The sequence below is a fragment of the Cricetulus griseus genome, assembly GCF_003668045.3.
Source record: "Cricetulus griseus strain 17A/GY chromosome 1 unlocalized genomic scaffold, alternate assembly CriGri-PICRH-1.0 chr1_1, whole genome shotgun sequence".
Taxonomy (NCBI): Eukaryota; Metazoa; Chordata; class Mammalia; order Rodentia; family Cricetidae; genus Cricetulus; species Cricetulus griseus.
In genome coordinates this window covers 34,353,471-34,373,341 of record NW_023276807.1, presented here as the reverse complement: position 1 = coordinate 34,373,341, position 19,871 = coordinate 34,353,471, and positions in this window count along the sequence as shown.

Here is a 19,871-nt window from a genome sequence, read left to right as displayed (position 1 = left end):
GTGCCTACCTGTTGCCTACATGTTCCACTAGTGAATTAAATGTCAAGAGCGTTAAACTTCTCATTAAGAGACCCCCTTCTTCCTGTCTACCCGAGTTCTCAAATAAAATTGATTTCATAGCTTCAGCATTTGCTCTTTCACTTTCATTGAACTGCCGTGGGTGAATAGTCAGATTCAATAGTATCCAAACCTAAAAAACAAGAAACCCCAACTTACTTGTCCATTAATCAATGTGCCATATATATGTGTATATATAAATATACAATATATACATTATATAAAATATAATTATATAATTATAATTATATAAATATAAATATACAATATACACATTGTATAAGATTTAATGAAATGTTACAGTAAAATAAGGATGATTCTTGCAAACATGTTAGGTGAAAATAACTCTAGATGTGGAAATCACTTATTAGATTATTACAGGTAAGAGTTCTAATTAAATAAAGCCACATGAAATACTTTTAAGTGCCTTTCAGGGTATAGATTTCAAATGAAAATAATGATGATTGTAATGAATTTAAAGCAACTTCTTAGATTTGATGAACATATTTTTATAGTAATAAAATTAGGCAATAGTAACTTGCATAAATTTATGAACATGTTAAATCAGTTTCCATTGTATGTATTATGAAAATGAATATTAGGATTTACAAACTATATGTATATGAAACTCATCTGTAACATGAAAAATAGTTTTAAATGTTTAATTTCTTGAGAATTTTTTTTACTTTTTGATTGTATTACCCACTAAATCCTCTGACTCCTCTCAGATTCACTCCCCCGACACACCCCAGGAACTCTCACATCCTCTTTTTCTCTTTAATATCACATCATGTCCAATTTGTGCTGCCTATATGCTCCTGCATGTGGAGCCATTTGGTGGAGCATGGTTCATTTACTAGGGGCTGCCCTAGAGAAAACTGATTCTCTTTGCTCTGGAAGCATCACCTGTTCATAACTCCTTAGTTAAGTTGGATTCTCATGAACTTCTTCCCCTTTCATGCTAGAAGGTTGACCAGCTGTATCTGCTATAAGGAATCACAGCTGCTATAAATTAATGAGTTCAGTAGCCTGTCATGCCAGAAGACAATTTTCCTTTCTCTACTCCCAGACATCTGGTTCTTATAATCTGTCTGTAACCTGTTTTGTAATGACCCCTGAACCTTAGGTGGAAAATGGTACAAGAATCACAATTGTGGCTTCTGGTAATTGTATTGACAGTTGCTCTCTGTACTTCTTTCAGTTGTTAGTTTCTTTGTTTACCACTACACATTGCTTAAGGAAACTACTCTGATGAGGTCTGAGAGCCAAATAAATCTACACATAGAGAGATATGAAGGTAGAGGGCAGTTTGGTACTATTTCCTTTTAGCAGAATAATAAATAGTATTAGCTCTTTCCTGAAGCTGTTAACTCCCCAACCGTAGGTTCTTGGCTTGTGTTTACAATACCAGATGTACATTTCCTCTTCTGTAGTGTGCCTTAAATTCAATAGGAAGTAGTTGGTAACCACATAAAAATAATGCCATGATTACACATAAGGACATATCACTCTAATTCAGTCAATTAAGGATATTTTATAGCAGCATTTTAAGAACACTATGGTATAATAGAGTAATGGTTCTCTATTGACCAAAGATATAGAAAGTAAAATGTGATAATTTTATACATGGGTCAATCAGTGCTTATTACAGTATAGTGAAATACATCATCAGACAAAGTATCCTACATGCTAAGGAAATCTAATTTCTTTGCCCACTTCCACCATTTTGATAGCTTTTATATTATACCAATGGTGTAAGAAAACTTCTGCTTCCCAACAATGAAACAATGAAACTTGTTCTCATTTGGAACAGGTTAAAGTATCCTGAAGTCATGCATTCCTGGGATCTGACTGTCCTGGCACCAAAAACAAACAAACAAACAAACAAAAGCTGGCATCCATCCTTGTGTTCTGATAATCTGTGACATTTAGATAATGGTTATTCTAGCCCTGATTTTTGTAATACCTGGCTGATTGCCAAGAGAACCAGCACACGGGGTTACCTAGCCTACATTTCTGTCATTGAACATAGATTTTCTCTGTGGATATTTGGTGTCTATTCTGCCCCAGTGCTGAAACTTGTGACTGCCTTGTCTCACAGCTTTAATTGGAGCTCTGTGCTTATCTGATTATGTCCTTTCTCCTCTCTGATCTATTTAAGAAGATCTATGGCCAAGATCAGTAATGATTTGATTCTCATTTCATGTATTTATCAAATTGAGTCACATTCACCCTGACCTTTTGAAACTAATGCAAAATAAGACTGAATAATTTCTCAAATCATGTAGAAATAGTGTTCAAATACCTATGTTATTAAAGATGAAAGATGTCTGATATCCTCAATTTGAAATCTACAAAAAGGAAGTAATAATGTTATAAGTGACAAAGTTAAGTCAGGTGTGCTAGCCACACCTGTCATCCTAGCAGCCACCCAATAGAGAGGCAGGAGGACCACAGTTCAAATACATAGCCATTTTCAGGACAAACTGGACTTTGTGAAACATTGTCTCAAAATGGAGGAAGAGAAGAGGAGAAGATAGGAGAGGAAAGGAGAGGGAGGAGAGAATAGAGGAGAGGGGAAGGGAAAGGAAGTCAAGGGAAAGGGAAGAGAGAGGGCAGGGGAGAGGGAGGGGAGGGATAAAGAGAGAGACCCAGAGAGAATTAACTAATTCTTTAATTTTTTTTAGTTTTTTTTTCCAAGACAGGGTTTCTCTGTGTAGCTTTGGAGCCTATCCTGGCACTCGCTCTGGAGACCAGGCTGGCCTCGATCTCATAGAGATCCGCCTGCCTCTGCCTACCAAGTGCTGGTATTAAAGGCTTGCACCTTTATTTTTTAATTAACTGTTTTTGAACTAATGTTTTTTTTTTTCTTTCTGAGTACTTACTACATATGTAAAACACAAATTCTTTGTCTTTAAATTCTTCACAACTTTAAAAATAGCTTTAGCCTTCAGTTACTTCATCTGGATCTACAAAGAAAATGTGATTTCATGTTCATATCTAAATTGGACTTGCATCTAAAAACACAAAAATCTGTATCTTATTTATTTTCTATTATTATTTCAATCTGTGAAAAGTTATTTTTACAATATGATTCCAAACACATATGTGCTTACAGCATTAATCAAATTATCAAAATATATACAGACATTCACATTTAAATATTATTTTGAACCACAAAACTTAAACTAGGAAAGCTAATAATATTAGGAAATATTTATGAAACTATTTGTGTCTTTTTTTTTCTTCTAACTGATATTCTAATGAAAACATAGTCTATCTGTGTCAAAAATACTTGTTTTTTTTTTAATAAGCACATAGGTTCTCTAATTCTTTCCACACTATATCTTCACAACATGAAGTTGTAGTGTAACACACACTCATTACAATTTAATTGTTACACTTGCATTAACCAAAATATCAGTGCATGAGGAAGAGATAACATAAAAGATGGTTATGAAAGGAGAAGCTATTTTCTGATGCGTGATAAAGCAATAAGGGCCTTTTTGTTTGCTTGGCTCCCTTCATGTTTAATTACACAAATTAAACATTACAAATTTGAAAAAGTCGAACAGTCTGAAACATTTGCATATCAAAATAAGACCAAACACCCCCACACACACACAGAAAAAAATTCATCTAAGAGTAAGCTGTTGAAACAAAGTCAACCTGGAAGAGTGTGTAAAATTACCTTTAGGCTGTATATAAAATGGGTGCAGCTGTACTGAAACTTTATGACTAAAAAAACAAAATTCACTGTTTTTAAAAACTTAAATAATATCTCAATCCCCTATGGAGATTCAGCAATAGTTATATCTAAATAACCTCCCAGCTTCCAAGTGACCTAAACTTAGTTTTATATTTACATACCAACTTTGCCTTAGGCAGAAAAAAAATTGTAAGTTAAATAAGATTAGAATTAGTATCCAGAATATAGTGGTTAATAGTTAAAACAAAATCAATGACTTGTCTATGCTTATTAAATTATACTTAACATTAAGTCAAAAATAACAAAAGCACTAGATGATATAATGGAAAATTACATGCATATATATTGTATAAATAGTATATTCTTTGCATTTGCATTTATGAAATAGGCAGTCACTTTACAGTCCAAGCTGGACTTGCACTAATGCTCTTTTGTCTCTGTCTTCCTCTTATTTGGAAATTATATGTGTGCTACACTCCCAACCACTGAAGAATGTTTGAAGTTTGGAGAATATTACTTCCTTTAAAGCAAGCAATCACATGCATCTGAAAGCCAGTTTGTCTTTCCTACTGAATATCAGTTGCAGCAATCATCTGATAAAATTGATGTAAACAATCCATTATTTCTAGCATTTATTCCTTAAAACTTGTTTTTCCTTGATCTCAAGTAAGAGCCTATTCTTTTTTCTTTGGGATGTGAATGCTACATCTTCTATTTTACCTGGACATCTTTCCTTACTTACAAGTCAATCTGTGTGAACAAGATGCATTTTCTTTTCCCCAATCAATATTACCTTCAGAGTTTCCTTTTCTATCTCCCTGTGAACTTTTGTCTCTCTTCGAAGACACCAAAATCAATCCATGAGGAAGATCCATTACCCTTTTTGAGAGTCAATCTGTCTGTTTCCTCCATACTGCATGTTTTATTTGGCACATATAGTATTTTTAATTAGGAATTTGTTCATTGCTTTTGTTTTTATAAGCTTATCACTAACATGATATTCTTAATAAATCTTTCTTTCATTGATTTGTTTCCTTTTTTCAGAAAAATGCTTCATATGACAGAAGTTGGTAGGACTATTTAACTATGTGCTTTTGCACAAATTTGTAAAAGTTGTATCCAGATTAATGTTGGGTAGTTCTTTAAAAATTTTTATTGTTTGAGACTTTTCTTTTTTCTTTCATTTTTTGTTAAAAACACTTCACTAGAAAACAAAAGTTTTCTAAGTGATAAATTCTAACACAGATGGGAGAAAGGTTCAGGAAGCCCCACCCTTTGAGGCTATCAGCAATTGATGAATTCCTGAGGAGGAAGAGTACATTTTTTAGTGGCAGTGTCCCTGATAGATGCTTCATTCTTCATTGGATGGTCCTATGCCAATGCACATATAAGCAACACTAATTGAACTCAAGGAGTTGTTTTAAAAAGATAGCATGGGGTTGGAACAGTCTGTGAGAAGGTAGAATAGGGGAGGGTATGATCAAAATACATTCTTTTATTTATTTTTTCTTTTTTTAATTTAAATTAGAAACAAACATGTTTTACATGTCAATCCCAGTTCCCTCTCCCTCCCCTCCTCCCCTGTCCCCCAACTACTCCCTATCCAATCCCCTTTCTGCTCCCCAGAGAGGATGAGGCCTTGCATGGGGAGATCTTCAAAGTCTGTCATCATTTGGAACAGCGTGTGTTTAGGCTGAGAGAGTATCCCTCTATATGGAATGGGCTCCCAAAGTCCATTCGTATACTAGGAATAAATACTAATCCACTGCCAGAGGCTGCATAGATTGCCCAAGCCTCCTCAATGACACCTAGGTTGAAGGGTCCTATGCTGCTTTCTCAGCTGTCAGTCTGGGGTCCATGAGCTCTCCATTGTTCAGGTCAACTGTTTCTGTGGGTTTCTCCAGCCTGGTCACCAGTCCTCCCTCTCTACAACTGGACTCCAGGAGTTCAGGTTGGTGTTTTGCTGTGGGTGTCTGCTTCTGCTTCCTTCAGCAGAGGGCTCTAGGATGGCATATAAGGTAGTCAAAAATCTCATTATTGGGGAAGGGCTATTAAGGTAGCCTCTCCACTACTGCTTAGATTGTTAGTTGGAATCTTCCTTGTAGATCTTTGGATATTTCCCTAGTGCCAGATTTCTCTTTAAACCTATAATGGCTTCATCTAATATGGTATGTCTTTTCTTGCTCTCTTCTATTCTTCTCCTAATTAAATCTCCCTGCTCTTTCATGTCCTCTTCTCCTCTTCTCTTTCTACTAACTCCTTCTCCCCTCACCCATGCTCTCAATTTGTCCTTTCCCCTTCTCCAGGGGACCATGTATATTTCTCTTAGTATCCTCCTTGTTTCCTAGCTTCTCTGGAGGTATGGAATGGAGGCTGGTAATCCTTTGCTCTATGTGTAAAATCCATATATGAGTGAGTACATAACATGTTTGTGTTTTTGTCACTGGGTTTTGTCACCTTACTCAGGATGGTTTTTCTAGTTCCATCCATTTGCCTGCAAATGTCAAGATTCCATTGTTGTTCATTTTTTTCCACTGAGTAGTACTCCATTGTGTAAATATACTACATTTTCTTTATCCATTCTTCAGTTAAGGGGAATCTAGGTTCAAAATACTATATATGTATATATATATATATATATATATATAATATATATATATTTCTCCATATATATGGAATTAACAAAGAATAGATAAACAAGGCACAGGGAAGAGAATTTGAGACAAGGAATAGATGAGTCTCTCTTACTTCTGTCTGCTCTTGGGCTCTTTTCCTTCTGTTTATTTCCCCTAATTCTGTTATGTTAGTTTTTGTTCATTTGTTTTATCTTTTATGTTATATTGTATTTATTATATTTCTATTACTCAGATTACTGCCTGTTTTCTAATGAGAGCCACAAAGTGGTTCATCTGAATGATAGAAAATTTGGAAAGAACTTAAGGGAGTAGAGGGAGAGAAAACAGCAATCAGGATATATTATGTGAGATAAATGTCTACTTAATAAAAGGAGGAAAAAAGAGAGAGAATTTGCTACACACCCATCATTTGCGTGAATTTCTGGTTAATAACCCTGCCCCCCTGCTCCAGATCTCCTACATCCCATGTATTGTTACTATATACTTGTGGGCCAGTGAAGTTTTGTTCCTAAGTTAGGCAAGCTTGACATCTTTGCTCTAGCCAATTTTACAACTGAACTAAGGCTTTTGAAATTTACCACCGAGTCTTTCAGTAATGTTTTCTTTTGGTGACAATCTAAGCTTTGTTTTACAGAAAGTGTCCAACAAAGATATCCATGTGGTGATATATTGTTTATGATTTATTAAAGCCACTGGATATCAAAATAGCAAAGTAGCCATAATAGTTAGCTATAGAAGCTAGAAGATGGTGGTTCACATGTTTAATCCCAAGACTCAGGATTAAGAGGTAGAAGTATCTCTGTAAGCTCAAGGTCACACTGACTACATGAAATTTCCCAAAAGAAAAAGCTCACACAAAGGTGCTCTCAGCACCTGGGATCACACGCCTTTAATCCCAGCACTGAGGAGGTGGAGACAGCAGGATATGGCTGGGTGGAGAAAGGAATAAAAGGAGGAGGAAATAGGAACACATCCTCAGAGCCTTTTGGCTCTGAGGATGTGTGGAGAGAGGATTGCCATTTTAGCTGGGTAGAGGAAAGGCTTGGGTGTTTTCCTTGGGTGATCTTCAGCTTGAATCTTGAACCCCAATATCTGTCTCTGGGTCTTTTATTTATCATGTTACATATCCATTATGTAGCATTGCTTGTGGGAGAAATTCATCAATAGAAGCATCTGGCTTCACTGCTCAGATGACTGACCTAACCTTCCATGCCAAATTAGTGCTGGCTATGACTGTGTACCAGATTGCCACTCAACTCACATTATTTCAAGTTTGCTAAGCTGAAAGAAAGATTGATCATTATAGCAGTAAGAAGATGAAAGAACTCATGTCCAGCAAAAGCTGAGATGATGCCATTGTTGGTACTTTTCCAAATAAGATCATGTATGTGGAGAATTTCTTTGTCTGTGCTCGTCCAGAAGGCATTTGCAGCTTGAACTAAGCAGTAGATACAAGTACTAAGTGAGCTCTGTTAGGTGCAGTCTGAATAGAGGAATGTAGGGCCTGGAGAAAGGCTCAGCAGGTAAGGTTGCTTGTGCTCTTCTAGATAACCTGAATAGGTCCCAGTCTCCATGCCAGCAGTTATATACAGCTAACTATAACTCCAGGGGTTCAGACACCTTCTTCTGGCCTTTCCGGGCATTCACACATGACATAAACTCATAGATACAAATAAATGAAAATGAAAATAAATTGTAAAAAACTAAATTTGAATATATCATAATGGAATACGGGTAGTGGCATGAATACAAATTTTCAAAAATATAAATAATGTAAAAATGAGGGTATGAAAAGCCTACTAATGATATTATTTTTGAATGCACAAAAATAAAGGAGTAATGATGTGAAGAAAAAATGAGAAATAAGGCACACGGAAAGTCAAAATAAATGAAAACAGTAATAGATGTAATGTAAGGAATTGTTAGAAGTGTACATTTTTAACGTCCCATAAATAAAACATGTTGTAAGAATGAAATGACAACTTGAACAAGAGTCAACTGCATGTAGTCTATATAATATTCATTTAAGGTTTTTAAGACTTACTTTGGTTGATAGTAAAAGGATAGAACAATATTCTATGCAAACTGCACCCAAGACAAAGCAAAGTTGTCCATATCTACATAAAAAACCCTGAGATTTGATATCAAAAAGTGCTGTGATAAAGAAGCATATTTTGTAATTATAAAAGAATTAAGTCTTCAAGAAAAAAGTTATGATTAGAAATCCATGTGAACCACACACCCAGGCTACAAGTCAAAACTAACAGAATTCAGGGGAGAACCAGAGAGCTATAACACAGTAGTAGAATGTTGTAACTTACTTTTAGTAACCATTACGAGTATTAACAGTAAATTAACATGAACATTAGAGGTTTGAGATCTAGAACATAGGTATGGAAGATGAACACCAAACAATAGAACACAGACAGAGTTTTTCTAACAGCTCTTTCATTTGTCCAAGTAATAAATTCCAATAAATTTAAAGACTGAAATAATACAAATTCTATTTTTCAGGCAGAGTGGAACAATATTATAATACCATAAGAAAACAGCAAACTGCAAAAAATATGTAGAAACTAAACATCACAGCTTCAAAGAAACAATGAGTCATGTAAGAAATCACACAGAAATTAGTTTAAAATGGACCTTAAATTCTAGTGAAAATGAAAATATGATGTTCTGAAAATTTTGAGCATTAACCAAAGTAAGTATTGGTAAGAGATAAATTTATAGCTTTAAATCTCTATTTTTTGAGAAAGAAGACAGAACTAAACACAAAATTTAGCATTATAACTTTGGAATTAGTAAAAATTTAACAGAGTGTAGAGGTGAAATAAGGGAGGAAGGATATTAGGGCAGACATAAACCGAACAGTGCAAAACATTATAGAAAAAGAGTCATTGAAACCAAGGATTTGCTTTTTGAAAGAAATAAATAAAACTGGCAAACTGTTAGGTACACTGACTAACTGAATAAGAAGACTCAAATAACTAAAAACAGCAAGTAAAAATTCCTTGTTGTAGAGAGTCATGAGCAAATAAGAAACAACCAAACAATTGTACATCTAAGTGACAGGTGACATCATTAATTGACAGAAGAATGCCAGTTGAAACCATACAGGGAGCTGATTTCACACACATTATGATGAACTCTTTAAAACAAAGAGAAGTCAGTGTTGGGAAGGTCAGAGGTTCAGGATTCTGTGCACAACTATACTTGTGTGACCACTACCGGACATGCCATGATGCTCGCCTGTGCACCAGTACACTTGTGTGGGCACTATGGGAAGTGTTAAGGTGTTTCCTGTGCAGCACTACACTTGTGTGGCCACAATGGGACTTGCAATGATTCTTCCTTGGTGTACTGGACCTAGAAATTACACTTTTGTCTATTCAAACATATATCTGAACAGACACATATCTGCACACGATAACATTATTTACCATAATCAAAAAATGAAGGATACTGAAAGTTCACGTAGAGATGAATATATGATTAAGCTGTATAGGGAGAGGGGAATGTTATTCAACATTGAAAAGAAAGATATGACTATGGCAAAAAGTAGATAATGGATTAAATATGAAATTACATTAAATGACATAAAGAATGCACAAACATTAAACATCTCCCCTAGTCATGTACCAAGAGTATTTAAACCCATGCAGGTATACCACAAATGGAAATTTCCACAACCCAGGAAAGAGAAGAATAGGAAACTATTATCTAAAGAAAGACTAAATATTACTCTCTAAATATTAGTGTGGTTTCAAACCATAAGGAATATATTTGTGCACTGCGTTGTACATGCAAAAAAGTGTAAAATGGTATAAATTTCCATAATATTTGACCACAATAAAACAAATATAGATTCCAAAGAACAGACCATACAATTTAACTATTATTTTACTTGCCTTTGCCTTTATTAGATACATTCTTGAATAATTAATATTGCATAAAAATAAAAAGGACATGTTAAAAATGGAGATACCTCTAGCAAAAATTTAATCCCAATGATAACTTGTTCACTGGCTTTAGGGCATTTTCATTATCATAATAAATTGTATAATCATTATATAATTATCTATAATTATAATATCATATAACTATAATTATAACTAAATGAACATCTCCTAAGCAACTACAATGTGCTAGGGGCTACATATAACGAAAAGATATTTTATTTTATTGGCTTTGTCCCATTCCTATTTTGGCAGGGATCTCTGCTTTCTTATATTTAGATGCCAAAAAAAAAAAATTCCTCCTTGAGTGTAAACTTTCTTTAGTATTTTCCTTTTCTTTACCTCATTTATAAACCTTGTAAAATTTCCAAATTAGTTTAAAGTATTCTGTATAAAAAGAATTCAGACTATCACATTAGTTTTTATTTGACTAAATATATCACTATTTATGTTTGTGAGATGGAGAAAAGATGTTCTATTATGCAGATTTGATAGTCCATAAGAAGTGAAGAAATACAAAATCTTGACTGTGAACAGGAGTTTCAAAACATATATAATGTGCTTTAAGTGTAAAGAGGAATGGAGACACATTATTACCTGCAGAACCTAAAGTTTGATCACAGAATTCAATGACCTTGAGTCAAAGAGAAGTAAACCAATTCTTACATATAAATGTAACTGATTTAAAGCTCATTTTGCTCAAGTCCTATCCAACCTTCATGGAGCCATAGTGATTTCAGCTCGCTACTTCATTTACTTCCTTGAAAAATAATCCATGAGAACTAGAAAACAAACCTAAGAAGTCATGAAGGAAAAATTTCTCAATGCAACTTCAGAAGAAGGACTACTTTTTTAAATTGAATTAGAAACAAGATTGTTTACATGTCAATCCCAGTTCCCACTCCCTCCCCTCCTCCCCTCTTACCACCCCCCCCAACTAAAACCCTACTTATCACATAACCTCTCTGCTCTCCAAAGAGGGTGAGGCCTTCCATAAGGGGTCATCAGAATCTATCATATCCTATGGGATAGGGCCTAGGCCCACCCCAATGTGTGTTGGCTCAGGGAGTATCCCTGTATGTGGATTGGGCTCCCAAAGTCCACACCTGTGCTAGGGAAAAGTACTAAACTACTACAAGAGGTCCCATAGATTTCTGAGATCTCACTGAAACCCAAATTCCTGGGGTCTGGATCAGCCCCATGGTGGTATCCCAGCTATCATTCTGGAGACCAAGAGCTCCCCATTGTTCAGGTCATCTGTTTCTGTGGGTTTCATCAGCCTGGTCTGGACACCTTTGTCCATCACTCATTCTCTGCAACTGGATTCCAGTTCAGTTCAGTGATTAGTGGTTGGTGTCTGCTTCTACTTCTACCAGCTGCTGGATGAAGGCTATAGGATGGCATATAAGACAGTCATCAATCTCATTATCAGGGGAGGGCATTTAAGGTAGCCTCTCCTCTGTTGCTTAGATTGTTAGTTGGTGTCATCATTGTAGATCTCCAGGCCTTTCCCTAGTGACTGATTTCTCTGTAAACCTTAAATGTCTCCCTCTATTATGGTATCTCCTTTCTTGTTTTCTTCTGTTCTACCCCCGACTCAAACTTTCTGCTCCCTCATGTCCTCCTTACCCCTCCTCTTCTCCCCTTCTCATTCTCCTAGCTCCCTCCCCTCTCCTTCATTGCTCCCAATTTGCTCAGGAGATCTTGTCCCTTTCTGCTTCTCCAGGGTACCATTTATGTCTCCCTTAGTGTCCGCCTTGTTTACTAGCTTCTCTGATAGTGTGGATTGTAGGCTGGTATTCCTTTACTCTATGTCTAAAATCCACATATGAGTGAGTACATACCACATTTGTCTTTTTGTGATTGGGTTACCTTGCTCAGAATGGTTTCTTCTAGTTCCATCCATTTTCTTGCAAATTTCAATATTCCATTATTTTTTTCTGCTGAGTAGTACTCCATTATGTAAATGTACCACATTTTCTCTATCCATTCTTCAGTTGAGGGGCATCAAGGTTGCTTCCAGGTTCTGGCTATTACAAATAGTGCTGCTATGAACATCGTTGAACAAATGTCCTTGTTTTATGAATGCCCATCTTTTGGGTGTATGCCTAAGACTTCTTATCTAATACAATTCAAAGCAGAAAAGGTATATAAATATTCAACAACCTGGCTAGGTAACATAAAAATGAATCTTATCACTGGTAAAAAGAACCCATTAAAATACTTAGGGACTTGAAGACAGTGTTACTCAAAAAATAAAATAAAATGTATGTCCTTGTTCCAAATATGAGCAACTGAAAAATGTTATATAATATAAAACAACTATAAGGAAACTCAGAATTATATCTGGAAATCTGTGAGACAGAGACAATGAGTAGGCAAGTGTTTATTTTAATAACAGAGAATAAATTGTGTAGTAGAAATATTTATATTTATGTCAACAATCTCTGCATTAGTAAAAACTGAGCTATTTACAAAACATAAAGCAGAAAAATTAGCTAAGGAAGGAATTCATGGTCTTTGTGAAAATGTGCTGTTTTCTTATTATGAAGCAATAGCTTGTCAGCCTTTTGGCAGAGGTCAAGTTGAGAGGATGAACAGGCCCACATTTAACTCTTGGCTTATTTAAATTATGTAGACAATGAAATGCTCCTAACTCATTTTTATCTTTTATTCAGTGGAGGATATATCAGTTTCATCAATAATTTTCTACACACAAGTGTTACCTAATGAGCACATGTTTAGTGAACACATTTCTGGATAGCATAGAGCCAATAGCAATAGGGAAAACTTTCCATTTGTTGATAACACCATTCTTGTCAGTCCTTGAACTTGAAATTATTTTTTATTCCAGCATGCATATCCTCAAAACAAATAAGGAGTTAAAAGTCCTTCAAGTTTTTTTGTGTGTGAAGAGAGATGCCAGCAGTTTCTTGCTATAAAATGTCTATGGTTTACTCTACTACCACCTTGCAATAGAAAAAAAATATAATGAGAACCAATGTTTCTTACTAGAACACAGACACATCCAAAACATCCCATGAAAGCGAACCTTGGTGAGACATAGCTTGCCATTTCTAAAACTCCCTGAGCTTGCCTGCAAGTTCTGGATCCTCAGAGTTCAAAGGAATTCACATCAGAAAACGTGTTTTAACTGGGTATCTTAAATGTTCATTTCTGAAAAAAAAAAAACCTGACACAATGAAGTAAAACTAAAAAGCGTATATCACCATTTTGTTAGCATTTAAACATTTGCTCAATATTAGCACAGGTTCTCCTTTTTTACTTTGTTTTTCTTGCCTGGTTAATTTCTCACATTTTCTCAACTATGTACTTTAGAATGATTCAAGTGTGTTTAATTTTGTAAATTTGTTGCAAGCTTGGAAACAAAGTCCTGGGATTTGAGTACACGCCATTAAAGAAGCAGGCGCTATTGAGCTAAATGCCTAAAATATGACAGTTTGAAATAGCAAATAACTGAAGATAACCAATTTTGCAAAGCAGCATACAGTAACTACCATAAAAAATAAGCCACATCTAAGTTTCTGTCTTGTGATGTGTATGAAGCCTCCAGTGTGTGTGTGTGTGTGTGTGTGTGTGTGTGTGTGTGTGTGTGTGTGTGTGTGTGTGTGTATACTCCTGCTATGCTATGCCAGTATTGCATTGAGATAATTCCTGCAAACATTATTGTGCTCCATGAGTCTTTGAATTTGTTCCAATACAATGGAAAACAATCCTTCAAAGAATCTCACTCTGCTTTTTAATTAAATGCATCTCTTTTTTTCTCTTTTTACTTCCCATTAAATCAAGCTCTAATATTTAATTTCTTCCCTTTTATGTCCTCTCTATAGAGGACATAAATTTATTTATTCAACCATACAATATAAGGGGTGTATTAAAATATTTCACTGCATATATTTCAAAGTTAAATGTTTATTTAATGCTACAGTGCTTGGCATATAGTTGGTTTGTACATCTTGGAAATTACTGCCTTTGTTTCTTTTTCAATGTCTTAGCTCTGCTAGCCTAATAATAACACAGAAGAGAAGAAATAAAACAGTTCTGAAAGAGAAAATAAGTAAACAGCAGGGGCTCCCCTTGAGAAAAGGACACCATTAAAGACTGCAAAAACACTTTTATTTCCTCAGTGATGGGGTTCGGTGTGCATTTCTGCCCAGGGCTGGCGAATGTTAGGTCAGTGATACTTGTTTTCATTAGGAAGCTAAACTCGGTTCTGTGATGTGTGTTAGAGCATTGATATTGTTTCATACGTTTCCTTTGAAGACAGCTTTAGGTCCTACATCTGAGTTAATAGATTCTGTAGGTCAGAAATCAGATGCTCTGGCAATTTTAATAATTCTGGGATGATGATTTTGTGTGAGCAATAATCCATGAGGAGACAGAGCATCGGAATACAGGAATTGTGAAAAGCATTGCAGTGCATGGCATGAAGTCTGCGCACCCCATAATGATGAACAATGCCTCAAGAAAAGTATAACAAGTCTGTAAACTAGGGGCCATTGACTTAATTACCATGCCAAGGTGACTTTAGCAAACATGTTTGAGGTGTCTCGGGTAAAAATAGATTGATAAAATTTGTTCTTAAAAATGAGTAGGAGTGAAAAAAGTAATATCAAGAAAATGGGAGGCAACAGGAAAAAAACAATAAAAAACAAAAATAAACAATAAGCAATAAATAAAACAATGCATTTTCTACCCATAGCTGCACAGCACATACTACCTGGCCTTCAGATGCTTCATAGCTGCATATATCAGCTAGCCTTCAGGATGCATATAAACTCATCTAGGCCCAAGTCTATTGTTACTTAGATAGGAGCCATTCACCACCAGAGGTCAGGGCATCCTGTATCTGTTAAACTAGTATCTTAAAGACAAGAGGAGTGATTCGTGCTCTCTGAACCCATGGCAAGATAGAATGGGCTCCCTTATACAGGTCCTGACACTTCAGTGGACCTATAACATCCAATGAGGTAGGAACAGTAATTAAATATTTCTCAACTAAAATGACCCAGTCCCTGGTAGATTCAATGAGGAGTTCTATGAGATCATGATAGGAAAACTAACAAAAACAATGGAACAAAAAAAAACAAAGGAATATATCCAAATTATTTTTGTATAGCTAGTATTGCCTTGACACCAAAATCCAATAAACACTCAACAGAAAAATGATGAAAATTTCACACCAATATCTTTGATGGTCATAGCCAATTTAAAAAAAAAGAAAAAGAAATTGAAGAAAACATGACATCACCCATGATGTCTCTGCCACTTTTGCACCAATAGGCATGTCCTGCCAGAACTATCATTATTGCAGCTCACAGAGTTCACAGTGGGTTCAAATTGATTACTACTTTTATATTTCAGTAGCATGAATAGAATCTTCCAGCACTGTGAAAACTAGCAAAAAGACATGTAGTTTTTATGTGAGTATTGGCCTGATATCTGTATGTTCCTTGATTCAAATATCTAGTGTCTTCAGCAATAGGAATGTACAATAATGTTCTGGAGGGTAAGCAAGAACAATGGCAATATCCTGTAACATTTTGCATCTGTGGGAGCCCACTGGCAAGCATTCAAGAAGAAGCCCATTCTTGACAATTGTCTTTTTAACTATTAGCTTGTGATGTCTAATAGGAGCACTAATGTCCTGTTATGGAATAACTGCATTTTTTCTCTTTCTCTGTCTCCCTGCTTCCTCTGAAGGGACACTAGCCTACTCAAGCATGTGGCTCTGGCAGGCCTTGTGTTGTTCCCCTATTCCTTCTACCTTGCTAAAAAAAAAAACATTAGATCACAATCCTAAAAATAGCCATCAAGGTCATTCTCTTATTTGGCCACTTCCTCTTCCTGAGGTTGACTACCAAAGTTCATCAATCAGAAGCCCCCTTTGGTTTGCCTAGTTAATATGACCAATTAAAATTAAACATCTCATCCTACATGGGACTTACCCCTTTACCTTTATTAACCACCATTTACCTATGAGACACATCTGTCTCCTCTCCATCCAAGGGCAGGCCTTTGTCACCTGGAACAAATAACACTTCCTTCTTTCACTTTCCCCTTCTCCCTAGTCCTCTATATCCTTTATCACAGCATCCTAGCCCATTCTAACACAGACCCCCCTTTCTTTTCTTCTTACACCTGCAAGGTCATTTGCTATTGGTTTCTGCCCCAGTCAGTAAAATTTTACTTTTCTTGCCCACTTACCAAAGATCTCTCTGTGAAAAGGGGTGTTGAGGTCTGGTTTGTGCCTAAATCTGGGGTCTGGTCTGGGAGAAAGTCCCCACCATTTGGGGCCTCCATTATTCAGTCTCTCTCTCTCTCTCTCTCTCTCTCTCTCTCTCTCTCTCTCTCTCTCTCTCTCTCTCTCTTTCTCTCTCTCTCTCTCTCTCTCACACACACACACAAAGTTTCCACATCATTTTCTCAAAAGGCTTCAATAATGGTTATACCTTCCCATATTTCTTCTTCTATCCTACCTTCCTATACCCTATCTCAGTTTCTTTATTCCCATTTAACCCTTTAACACTGTGTTTGATCTCCATTTCTTACACCAGCTCCCTATGGCCCCTGACAAGTGTCCTAAACCATATGATACACCGATGAAACACACATATCCAAACATTCAAAGCTATCTCCCAAACATGAGAGAAAGCATGCCATTTTTATAAATTTATGTTTGATTATCTCACCCTGAATGATTGTTTCCAATTACTCCCACATTATTGTGAAATCCATAATTTCTCTTTATCAACAGATGAATAATATTCCACTGTTTAAATACGTTATATTTTCATTAGTTATTCATCAGTTCATAGACATTAAATCTGTTTCCATTTCCTTGATATTGTGATTAGAGCAGCAATAAACATAGTTAAGTAGTTACCCCTATAGTGGACTATTGAGTCATTTATACATTCCAAGAGTGGTATAGCTGGATTGTGTAGAATATCGATTTCTAGCTCTTTTGAGAAACCTCCAAGCTGATTTCCACAGTGAAAAACCCAGTTTGTAAATAAGTGTCCCCCTCTCTTTAATCTGCTCCAACATTCATTATCATTTGTTTATTTGTTTTTGTTTTGAAGCTTAGCTATCCCAACAGTGGTAAAATGAAACCTCAAATTAGTTTTAACCTAGTTTTAAGTGTCTAAATGGGACCTAATTATATTATCACAGTTCCAGTATTATTCCAGGGAAAGAAAATAGATAAAGAGTACATTTCTGTTTTTTAAATCACTTAAAAAGAAATTCATATTGTCCATGATATTAAATTCCAAGAGAGAAAAGGAAAAACTAAGTATCCAAATATGCATCATTAAGCCATATTTCTCTTCTTTTGTTTTAGAAATGGCCTTCTACATGGCCATCTTATGTTCATCAAATTTTGATAAAAGGAATGTCTCTATTTACTCATTTAATGCCTCCCTAAATAGGATAAATATGACAAATAAAACACACAGTTAGTTCAGTAAATTCATTGTGTGTAGGATGTAAAGTGACAGAATAGGAGGTGAGATCAGAGTGGGTAGTGTATGAAACAACAGAGGGAAATTTCAAGTCAATTTTACAGATAGGACAAAGTAACAATCCAATATTAATATATTTTATATATTCTATTTTTATTTTATGATCCACTGGGGCCCATGTATGATCAGAGTGAATGGTATATTTATGCCCATTGCATAAAGCATGAAACATAATTTTGTCTCTTAGAATTATTGTACAAATTTATAGCCGCATGTCTTATTTTATGACATATTTTCAGTCATGTCTATGATTTATTTGAAGGTTGGTCTACCATATAACATCAAATTATATCATTGTTCCTATGAGGAAATATAAATTTTTATAACAATCTGCTCTGCATTAAGGTTCCTGTGAACACAGTGTAGTAACAAAGTGAGACCTACTCATACTTGTTTTATGAACCCTACTTGCCTGAGATTTATGACTAAGGGAAAACACACTTTGCAAATATGTAATAATTTATGTGAATTAGACTTTAAAACATACGGTAAATACAGTTTTCTTAATCTCCATCTTTAAGATACTGCTTCAGGATAGCCTCTAGGAATTAAACTCCATTCTGTGTTCCCTTCTGACTGGTAACTTGTTATGAAAAGATAATATCTGCCTTAGTCCCTGAGCATGTTAGTGTAGTTTTCCTGTTAATCATCTGTGTCATTAGATTATAATACCCCACTCTTAGCATTAATGGGATGCATCATATTGCTTCTAGTGAACACATTGCTTTCACAATGTCATGCATAGAGTAAAAATGATGCTTCATTAATACAGACATATTTACAGGTGGGGTTTCTGAATTCAGGGCACTATCATACTATACCTAGGCAACAAGGTGACTAAACACATGACTGAGACACATGCTGTGTTTTAGCTTGTATTCTAATGCTGTGGTAAAAGCAGATGGAGGGAAAGGGTTTATGTAGTTACACTTCTATGTCACAGTCCATCATTGAAGGAAACCAGAGCAAGGTAGGAACCTGACAGCAGGAACTGAAGGAAAGAGCAGGGAAGAATGCTATTTACTGGCTTGATTGCTCTTTCTTCATTATGTAGAAATAGGCACCGGCCACACAGCAAGGTGTTGGACAAAGCAGCCCTCGAAAGTTCCCTGTCCTTTGCTATTTCAGCCACTATATGACAGTTTGAGATACATTTTATGCAGCAACCAGGATTAGATTAGGTTTGGCAAATTAGTAGAATATGTGCCTAAAATATGTGACATTGGTGGCAAGTTTACAGGCATCTCTCCTGAGAAAATTGGTACTAAGGTACAAAGAAGCCAGAAAATTAAATTAGTGAAAATTTGAAAGAGGTCAAAGGTTGTTAGAAGGCTAAGAGGCTTCCTGATATGTCTGAACATTGTCCCTGCTAACACTGTTATCTGCAAAACTAGAAAATGAAAAAGGTGGTCACTAAACTCGATGACATTGTTAAGAAGGTTTTCAAATAGAATATTCAAAGTGCCACCTGGCATCTTCTCATCACCCAAGACAAAATGTCAAAGAAGAGCAAAGACATAAAGAAGTGTTTAAATTGCAAAATGGTCTGGAATATTGAGTTGTAAAATACAGGATTCTTCTTTTCCAGACTGTCCTCAAGACTATATATTCACTTACCAAATAGCAAGCTTTGCAGTTACAATGTCCCCACATTAGACCATAAAAATTATAAGGGGGTTATTCATAAAATATTATAGAAAGATTGAAATCCTAAATATTCTTCTGAAAATGCCTTTAAGGTCATCTTCATAAGATAGTCAGACTATGAATCTTAAAGGTATTTTTTTACCCAATGGTTTATAATTTTAGGAAGGAAAGTAATGCTGATAGCTATGGTTTTGTTGAATGGCATTCATTTTATAACTATATGTTAAGCATATGTTATTATGTACTACATATATAAATTGCATGCATTTATAATTGTTGATTTAACCTAGAACACTGTGCTATATTTATAGACAGC